Raw genomic sequence first — 10,638 nt, 5'->3', positions numbered from 1 at the left:
TGGTTTAAACATAACATCATATCCTTTATCACATAATTGACTGATGCTTAACAAATTATGCTTAAGACCATCAACATATCTAACATTATCTATAAAAGTAGAAGGGGTGATTTGAACTTTACCAATACCAATGATGTGACCTTGGTTGTTGTCTCCAAACGTCACAGCACCTCCCTTCTTAGCTTCAAGGGTGAAAAATTGGTCTTTATCACCCGTCATGTGCCTTGAGCAGCCACTATCCAAATACCAGCAATTTTTGTTGACCTTGGCTGCAAGACACTCCTACACAAGCAAATCATGTCATCTTAGGTACCCAAGTTTTCTTAGGTCCTTCATGGTTAGTCAAGTTGGTTCCTTTTGGAACCCATACCCTTTTAATTTTTCTTTTAGTTTTACTTTTCCTAAAATTACATACATTTGCTTTATGGCCTACTGTACCACAACAAAAGCAGGTTATTTTCTTAGTTTTTGTTTCCCCAGCTTTAACAAAGAAGTTACTAAGAAGTTTTTGCTTATTCCTTGGTTTATATCCTAAACCGGCTTTATTAAACACTGCACGTTGACTCTTTAGTATCATGTTTAATTTTTCAGAACTATAGGTAAATCTTTCAACTAAGGGTTTGTATTTGTTAAGTTCTTTAGTTAGTGTCTGATTTTCGGCTTTTAGATCATTAAGTTCTTTAGTAAGATCCTTATCTAAGGTTTGTTTATATTTTTTAAGTTCTGAAAATTCCTTAGTTAGTTTTTCATTTTCTTTAGTTAAGGTGTTGGTCTTTTGAGTTAAAAGTTGGTTGCTTGTTTTAAGTTCTATATTTTCTTTGGTGATTAAATCCTTATCCTTAACTAATTTATCGTATTTATGTAGGTATGATTGATTAGTTATTTTCAGTTCTTTATTCTTAAGATTTATAGCCTTATATTCTACCATTAATTCATTAAATGCATCATAAAGTTCATCAAAAGAAAAATCAGGATGCGTGTCGGAAGTTACCTCGTTTTCGTTGGCCATGAAACAGAAATTGGCCTTCTCTTCTTGTTCATCATCTGATGAGGAGGATGATGAGTCGGAGTCCGATAGGGTAGTGACAAGTGCCTTTTTCTTCTTGTACTTACTCCCCTTCTTCAGTAAGGGGCACTCCGCTCTTATGTGACCCGGCTTCTTGCACTCGTAACAACCAATCCCCTCATTTTCCCTTTCCTTACCTTTGTCTTTGCGGTAGGAATTTGAGGGGCCTCTCCTTTGATGATAGGACTTCTTGTGGTTGATGAATTTCTTGAACTTGCGCACAAGAAGAGCCTCACCACCATCTTCCTCATCTTCTTCTTCTTCACTGCTGCTGCTGCAAGACAAGTCCTTGTTAGAAGAAGTAGATTTAAGGGCTATTACCTTTTTCTTATGGGAGGACTCTTCCTCGTTGTGTTGTTTCATGGTGAGCTCGTGCGTCATGAGGGATCCAAGAAGCTCCTCAAGTGGTAGCTTGTTCAAGTCCTTGGCTTCTTGGATTGCTGTCACTTTAGCTTCCCACGACCTCGGTAGACACCGAAGGATTTTTCTGACAAGCTCACTGTTAGTATAGTTCTTGCCAAGGCTTTTTAGACCATTGACAATATCAGTAAACCTAGTGAACATGGATGTGATTGTTTCATTTGAATCCATTTTAAATAGTTCATATTTATGAAACAAGATGTTTATTTTGGATTCCTTGACTTGATTCGTGCCCTCATGGGTCACTTCAAGTCTGTCCCAAATTTCTTTTGCTGAATTACAAGTTGAAATCCTATTGAATTCATTACGGTCTAAGGCACAATAGAAGACATTCATTGCTTTAGAGTTTAATTGTGCCTTCCTCATGTCATGTTCATCCCAGTCCATTTCTAGTTTAGGTACCTTAACACCATCTGCGTAAATGGAGGGGATGTATGGCCCATTTACTACAATGGACCACATCTCATAGTCTTGGGCTTGGATGAATATTCTCATCCTAGCCTTCCAGTATGAGTAGTCAGATCCATTGAAGAAAGGGGGTCTTTGGGTGGACTGACCCTTAATGTGAGAAGATCCAAATGGGGTTGTCATTTTGATCTTTTAACTCTTGAGTGGAAGAGTTTTTGGCTCTGATACCACTTGTTGCCCAGATAGACAACCCAAGAGGGGGGGGTGAATTGGGTTTTTAAAATAATTTGGCTAATTAAAACTTTGTGGATGATTAATTAAAAACTATAGCAAGTTATTTAATTAAAGCCTAGTGCTGTGAGTAATGTGCGGGGAAGAAGATGAGAGACAATGCACTACAAACACAAAGTTTTATAGTGGTTCGGAGCTAACCCTTGCTCCTACGTCCACTCCCCAAGTCTCACTTGGGAATTTCACTATAACCCCCTTAGATTACAGCCGGTTGTTTTGCAAGCTCACAACCAAACTTGTTGTTTTACGAGCTCACAACGAACTCGGTCGGTTTTCCCAGGCTCACCGACTAGAACCAACCCCGATTGTTTTCCCGGGCTCACAATCAAACCCTTACACACATTGGTTTTAACTTGGCTCACCAACCAACCTTAAACCCCTTGATTCAATCCCCCGATTGAATCAAGTAAATACAAGAGATAGAAGAAAACAGAAAATAGCTTCTCAAAAAGCAGATTTAAAACAATATAATCGTAAAGGAGTTAGAAGCCCTCAAACGCTTTTAAGCTGGTGAAGAGGTATGGCTTCTGGAACTCCGGTCTCCTCTTGAAAGAGTGGTCGACTTGAATGCAGGAGGAGGAAGCTTTGATTGTTGGGAAGAAGTTGTTGGAGCAGTAAATGCAGATCTTCCCTTTTTCGTTTAAGAGCACTTGGAGAGCTTGAAAACTTGAATGCTTGGAGTGGAATATCTGTTCTCTGCCTTGCTACAGTCCTCTGTGGCTATTTAAGCCAACCCCCACGGAAACTAGCCGTTACTCTGCTTTTTCTGGCCGTTCTGCACACTCTGCGCAGCCTGACAATATGACCGTTGGTGGGTTGGAGTCGACTCGCGCGATCAGGAGTCGACTCGGCTGTAGCAGGAGTCGACTCACGCTTTTCCGGAGTCGACTCGGCAACTGTTCCAAATTTGAATTAAAGTTGCCGTCTTGACTGGGAGTCGACTCGTCTTGACCTGGAGTCGACTCGCCAACTTCTGGAGCTGACCTGGCAATTTTGGAGTCGGCTCATCCACTGAAGTCCGTGGATCCAATTTTGAATTTTGTCCACTCGAGTCGACTCGACTGTCCTGGGAGTCGACTCGAATCTCAGAGCCCGAACTCCCGATTCTCTGTCTTTTGGCTCATCCAGTCTTGGAGTCGACTCGAACTTCCTTGGAGTCGACTCGGCTCTCAGTTTCCGAAAGTTGGTCTTCTGCCTTTTGACGTGAAGCTTGTCTCGGAGTCGACTCGAGCTGTCTGTGAGTCGACTCGAATCTCAGAGGCAGTAACATGGTCTTCTGTCTGTTGATGGTCGCTCAGTCTCGGAGTCGACTCGTGTACTGCGGGAGTCGACTCGAATCTCAGAGTCCGAAAATCGTTCTCTGACTTTTTCCTTGTGTTCCTCTGAGAGTCGACTCTTACCTTCTTTGGAGTCGACCTGCCAACCATCGGAGTCGACTCGCGTTCCACTGGAGTCGACTTGAATCTCAGACCCGAAAACTGCTCTCTGACTTTTCTTTGTGTTTCTCTTGGAGTCGACTCTTACTACCCTGGAGTCGACTCGTTGAACATTGGAGTCGACTCGCGCACTTCGGGAGTCGACTCGTTGACAGTTTCTGAGTTGAAGCTTTCTGTCCTTCTGTCTGTTCTCAGTCGGAGTCGACTCGTACTGATCTGGAGTCGACTCGAGCTCGTGCCAGTGAACTTGATACGCTTGGAGTCGACTCGTGATACTCGGGAGTCGACTCGAGATACTCGGACTTTGGTTCAGCAGACTTCTTACCTTATCCAAAATACTATGAACCAAATCTAGAGACACTTGGACAGGATTTTCACTGAAACACTCAATTGAATTCATTAGTAATCACAAGATATACTCAAATGCTTTGAGCTCATCAAAATCAAATGAGGTTTTAATCAATCACTCCACAAGAGAAGACACACACATGCTTCAAGTTCCTCTTCATCTTCTTCATCTTTAAGTAGTGAACTAGAATTTTATTTACGAAATGATTTTCATTCTGCATATGATGAAAATCAAATAGAGAATCTAGATGTATTATCTTGGTGGAAGAGTGTTAGAAATCAATATCCTGTTATGTCTGCAATTGCACGCGATATTTTAGCTGTGCCGATGTCCACGGTAGCATCGGAATCCGCTTTTAGTGCAGGTCGGCGTGTTCTTGACGAAAAGAGAAGTAGGATGACGGGCGAAACGGTGGAGATGCTTCTCTGCTTCAAAGATTGGTTGGATGCTGAGGCAAGACTTCAAGATAAAGGTGGACATAATACAACATCCTCTGATGATGATGATACAAACACTACTGAAGACTGAAGACTGAAGAGTGAATACTGATTCACTGAATCACTGATGATTAGTAAGATTTCTTAATTTTTTATAATTATACATTTTTATTGTATTCTGGAGGTCAGACCAAGGTCCAAACCTCGGCCCTTTCTTATTGTATTCTGGAGGTCAGACCAAGGTCCAAACCTCCCTTCATGTACCATTTTGATTTAAATTAATAAACTGGTAAGGGTCTATGCCAAACCCCCCACCAATGGTGGCTTTATATTCATAAATCCTTAGTTTTCAATATTTATTAATTTATTAAAAAAATTTATGAAGCATTAATTTTTATCGGGCCGGGCCGGGGCCAGCCCGGCCCAGGCCCTTATGGGCCGTGCCGGGCTGGCCCGCGGGCCGTGCCGTGCTTGGCCCGCGGGCCTCGACCGGGCCGTGCCGGCCCAGGCCCGAAGCGGGCCGTGCCGGGCTCGGCCCGCGGGCCAGTACCCTGTGACCCAGCACGGCCCTCTCAAATGGGCCGTGCCAGGCACGGCCCGGCCCAGTGCTCAACTCTAATACTGGATTACCTGTGACGTGACGGGGCGAACAAGTTACCATGATTGAGCATGTCGTATGAATTAATGCACGATCGTGTGAATTAATGCCTTACCGTAGGAGATCAGGCTGGAGCCAACGAGTCGTTGTGGCTGATCGGACGCAGCCGAGCGGATTTGCCGTGGAGAACTTGAGATCCGTAGGTAGCAGGAGCCATGCGCATTAATTGTTGAGTAAGCCGGAGGTCTGCAGAGGCTACGTGCATTAATTGTTGAGTAAGCCGGAGGTCTGCAGAGGCCACGCACATCAATTGTTGAATAAACCGGAGATCTGCAGAGGCCACGCGCATTAATTGTTGACGGCGGTGGCAGAGCATGATCCATGGTCGAGCTGCAGAAGGATGTGACCACGGCGGGTGAATGGTGAGGTCAGGCTTCCGAGGTCGAGAACTCTGAGATCGGGTGCCTAGTCGGGCGCCCCGAGGTCGGGCGCCTCTGATCACGTGCCGGTGATGTGCTCACATGCTTTGGGGCGACTTATATTTCTAATCTTTTGTTGTTCCGAGAACCACTCATATATTTTCTTGCATTGCATAACCGCTATTATTCAGCCGAAGATCTGGTTATCAATTATGACCGGAATAGGTTAATTACAGATCCAACATTCTAGCACCACTTTGCCTACCTTAATGCTCCTTGTGATCATTTGGCCTACCTCGGACATGTTAGATGTCAAGTGATAAAACCTACTTAAAGTTATCCTGTCCATTAGGTTTATCAGTCACATAGGATGGGGTGTAAATAGAGTGTAATTTAGGCTTTCGAATGGTCCCTTACCACACAGGAGCCATCTTTGGGCCACCGCTATCTTGTTCATGCTTCAAGATACTATTATTTTATTTTTGATTGTTTTTTTTTTTTCATTTCTCCTCATTTCTGCATAGGAAGATGACTTTTAAAAAGGAATTGAAATTATAATAAAAAGATAAGCAACTTTGTAACGTGTCATTGCCAAAAGAGGGGGAAAAAACGTTGAATTGCAAGAAGCAAAACGAGTGCATGTTACGCTTTCAAATCATCCCTCGTCATACATGAGCCAACTTTGAGCCATTGCTATCTCGTTCGTGCTTCAAGATACCAATTCCTAAACTTGTCAGAATATAGAGCTCGTCTGGTTCGTGTGAAGCATTTTTCCTTCTAAAAATATGATTCCTAAAAAGCAGATTTTTGAGAAGAGAATGCTTGAAAAAGTACTTTTGGCATGTTTGGTTGGCAATGAAAAAGTGAAAGATTTCTAGAGTACTTTTGTTTGGTTGACCATCCACTTTTCTGAGAAAGTTATGTGTAATTTTTATTATACCCTTAATAAAAATTAGGCCTTTAATGTCTTTTTAATACTGAAGGGCTTTTTGAGAAAAAATGAAAATAGAGTGATTTTCGGTCCATAGGAAAGTAATTTTTTCATGAAACGTGGGAATTATATTTCCATGGGAATACAATTTTACTGTCTATCTCCTTTGAAAATTCCAATCAAACAAAAGGCACCCATTACTTTTCCGTTGACCACACTTTCTCTCCTTCTTTTTCCGCGAACCAAACGAGCCATAGATGATTATAATATTTGCCACCGCTTACAGGATAATTTTTGTTCGATATTAAAGTTTTATTTCATTATGGGCCACTTATCAGATGGACTGGTTCACTGAATGCTACTGTTGAACATGCCTCGCCATTTGGTCACGGGATTGCAATGCTAACCAAACATACCTGCCATTTTTTTTTATGGAAGGGATTCAAGGAACAAGGCAGCCTTCTGTTGAATCTACACTTGCTGCCATTTTTCCTGGGACCAATCTTGTGTGGTTCGGTTCATGAAGCAAGTAAGACAGCCTCCTCTTGAATGTACAATTGTATTGTTCACTTCAAGAAGGAAGCATGCAGCCATTGTACTGGATTTCGCAATGCTAACATGTGTGTGTGTGTGTTTGTGATAGATTGGATGATTATAAAATTCTAGCACGATTACATCTAAAAAAATTAGAAAATAAAAAATGATATAAGAAGAAGAAAATAAAATCTTCTTTGTTACTGATACACCTTTCCACCGTCTCCCTCTCTGCTATCTGTTCTCCAACCGGCTAGCTTGTGGCGGCAAGACCCCCGCCCTCCTCGCTGTCTATCTTGCTTGTTGGAGCCCTGTGATGAGTCAGTAAGTAGTAGCAGCATGCCTCCTGTACAACTCTCCCATCTTGTTCTTGTTCGACGGGTGGTGGCGACAATCCCTACCCTACTCTTTCTCTGCTTTGATGCAGCAATCGGTGGAGACAGTGCAATACAACAACATTAAGCTTTAAGTTTGAAGAAAGTATACCACATGCACTATGCCAATTATGTGTCTCAATTTCTACAAGCTCCATGCACTCATCTCAAATTGTCGCCCACGCATTTTGTTTTCATTTGTTTTTGTGATGCACCACTAATGAGGTGCGCCAAGGTGCAAAATTTCTCCAAAGTTTGGGATCTAGTATTTTTTTTTATTGTTACTATTGTTTTATCTCGCCTTTTTCTCATGTTCTGATCATGGTTAATTGATGGTTATTTTATGATTAATCCAGCTGACACGGATATGGTACATTGGTACTGGGTGCCGACATATAGAATCTCAATAATGTTGTTGTAATGCTGGATTTTGTTAATGGCAAGTTCTTTGTGATATTAGTTAAGCATAAAAAACTAGAGCGTGAATGGTATTATGATTTGAATTGTTGAAGATCAATCAATCAATCCTGATAACGCCGATTGTTCAATCCATTTTATTGTTCTTTGTCTTTTATTTTTTTTATTTAATGTCATTTCAAGTTGCGAATACATATTATGCATCAAATTTTTAATAACTTTTAAATTTTATAATTTCATTCTACTTTCACTATATAATTAATATCTAGTATATCTATTATATCATTGTTGTAGGGGTTTCCGAATTTAGTCCCACATCGACCGAGTAGCGGAAAGGTCTGTGCCTCATAATGAAGAGGCTAAAGCCTTTCCTCTAGAGGGCCCTTTTGTGGGACAAAATCGTGAGGGGCGTTGGCGGGTGACCTCTGTGCGAGCTTCGCGCCGACAGACAGATGCGCCCCCTGCGCGAGCTCCGCGCCAGCAGGGCATTCCTAAAGCGGACAATACTTCGGGAGGGACGCAGTCGCTTTCGCTGCTCGGATCGGTGGAGGGCTATGCTGGTGACGGGGTGCAAATCCCGCATCAAGAATTATTAGACGTAACTACTTAGAACCATTGGAGATACGTAAAAAAACCATATGGACAGCTACAGATGTTGGGAGCCAATGGTTATCGAACTATTTAGAGCTGTGTTATGTAAATACGAAGATGTAATTGTAAGAGAAAATTGTTTGGTTATCAAATACTTATTAGTTTATCTGTAGTTCATCATAGCCTCGGCTACAACCTCCTCCCTCCTCTTATGAGCAGATGGGTACCGCGTTAGTAAAATTTGCTTCAGCAAAATTTGTTGAAGCATGCATCAGAACCCATGACTGTTGGGCCTCCGTACTCGATGTTTGTTTTTGCGCGCGCCTGTGGAGGTTGATCCTCAAAAAAACGTAAGAACACAGCAAAAGGAAGAAGAAAACAATAAGTAAATGAGTCGGCGTGGGGAAACGTACATTACTAATTGTCATTGGCAATTAGCGTATGCAAGACGGCGCTGAGGGGCGAATCTTCCTTGAGGGGGATGCAGTCATAATGGTTGACTAGATTCGCATAGAGGGGCGGATAGGGGGAGAAGTCCTCTTTTCTTTGTGACATTCATTAGTTGGCAAAAAAGTGCAGTACCCTTTCAAGCTGTATATACATACCGAAAAACGAATAAGGCAGCAGATTGAGTTGCCACCTACACCACCTAGCATTCTGAAGAGATTTTTTGAACACAGTGAAAGGCTCCTTCTCCATCTTTAAACTATTTTCTCACTTATGATTCTGTTGGCTGCATCTACCCTAGAGTTGGGTGATCAACCGTTGGATCAAAAAATAAAATAGCATCGCCGAGCGAGGGGTGATGGGTATAATAGATCGAAGAATGCGGACATCATCAAATTGGGGGCCAGGCTTCACAAAGAAAATCTGTTGGTTGAATACCCTCATGAAATACATGTGAAGCTTCAAAGTATGGAAGGCATGAAATAAATTTAGATAGCCATAATCCCAGGATAAGAGATCCATGAGCCAACTAATTACTGTTAAAGAGTCTCTCTCTCCATGACAATTCTATCTGCTTTGAGCTTGTAGAAAGCAAAACATAGCAATCAAAAAGGAAGATAAAGGGAAGTAAATACAATCAAGAAAACATTGATGCAAAAGAATTTTTCTCTGATCAGTAGCGTCTCCACAAGAATGCTCTACATTCTTTCTCAATCATGCCAGAGCTTTGCTTCTTTCAATACAATATTTTTTTCTTTTGGTAATGCTATGTTATATATTTGGTTTACTTTTTATAGACTATCCTTATGAAGCAAAGATTCAAAGTATGGATGCCTAGCTCCCTCGACCATTTAATTTTGTGTGCCATATCCCAGTTGAGCAGTAAATTTTTCTCTAATCAGCGGGGTGTCCCCATAAGAATGATGCACTTTTTCTCAACTATATCAAAACTTTGTTTCTTTCAATACAATCAATATATATATATATATATATATATATATATATATATATATATATATATATATATATATTGGCAATGCTACATTATAAATTAGTTCTCTTTTTTTGAAAAAAAATCATTTTTCAATTCAAAAACGAAGATAAAGGAAAATAAATACAATAAAAAATATATTGATGCAAAAGAATTTTTCTTTGGCCAGTAACTTGTCCTCATAAAAATATATTCTTTCTCAACCATGTCGAAGCTTTACTTCTTCCAATATAATGTTTTTTTCTTTAAGCAATGCTACATTATAAATTTGGTTCATTTTTAATAGGCTATCCTTGCCTAGCAAAGATCCAAACTATGCATGCCTAGCTCCCTAGAAGATTTGGCTTGGCACGCCATGCCCTAGTTGAGCAAATGAATTTTCTTCTAATCGGCAAGGTGTCCTCATAAGAGCGCTTTGCGTGCTTTCTCAACTATATCAGATCTTTGCTTTATTAAATACAATACTTTTTAATTTTGTCAATGCTACATTACAAACTTAGATCACTTTTTTTAAAAAAATTAATTTTCAGTTTAAAAAGGAAGATAAAGAGAAATAAATACAATCAAAAATACGTTGATGCTTTGTTTCTTTCAATACGATGTTTTTTATTTTTCGGCAATTTTACAATATAAATTCAGTACATTTCTTTTGAAAAAATCATTTTCTAGTACAAAAGAAAGATAAATGGAAATAAAAATAATCAAAAAATAGACCGACGCTTTGCTTCTTTAAATGCAATGTTTTTTTTTATTTTGGGAAAATGCTACATCATAGATTTGGTTCACTTTTTTCTGGAAAAATCATTTTCTACGGTCAAAGAAAGATAAATGGAAATGAATGGAAAAAAAAATAAACTGATGCTGCCCAGGATCGAACTGGGGACCTTTAGTGTGTAAGACTAACGTGATAACCACTACACCACAGCATC

At 40.5% G+C, this 10,638-nt stretch overlaps 1 non-coding gene across 1 annotated transcript; it reads right to left on the bottom strand.

The window, feature by feature from the left end:
- Nucleotides 1–10,565: 10,565 nt before the first annotated feature.
- TRNAV-UAC (transfer RNA valine (anticodon UAC)) lies at nt 10,566–10,638 on the bottom strand. The gene has a single exon. It is a non-coding gene; the product is annotated as a tRNA-Val (tRNA).

Source organism: Phoenix dactylifera, chromosome 2 (assembly GCF_051530095.1).
Source record: "Phoenix dactylifera cultivar Ajwa chromosome 2, Ajwa_hap1_PhDact_Kaust_v1.1, whole genome shotgun sequence".
NCBI lineage: Eukaryota > Viridiplantae > Streptophyta > Magnoliopsida > Arecales > Arecaceae > Phoenix > Phoenix dactylifera.
This window is presented reverse-complemented; position numbering and strand designations above follow the sequence as displayed.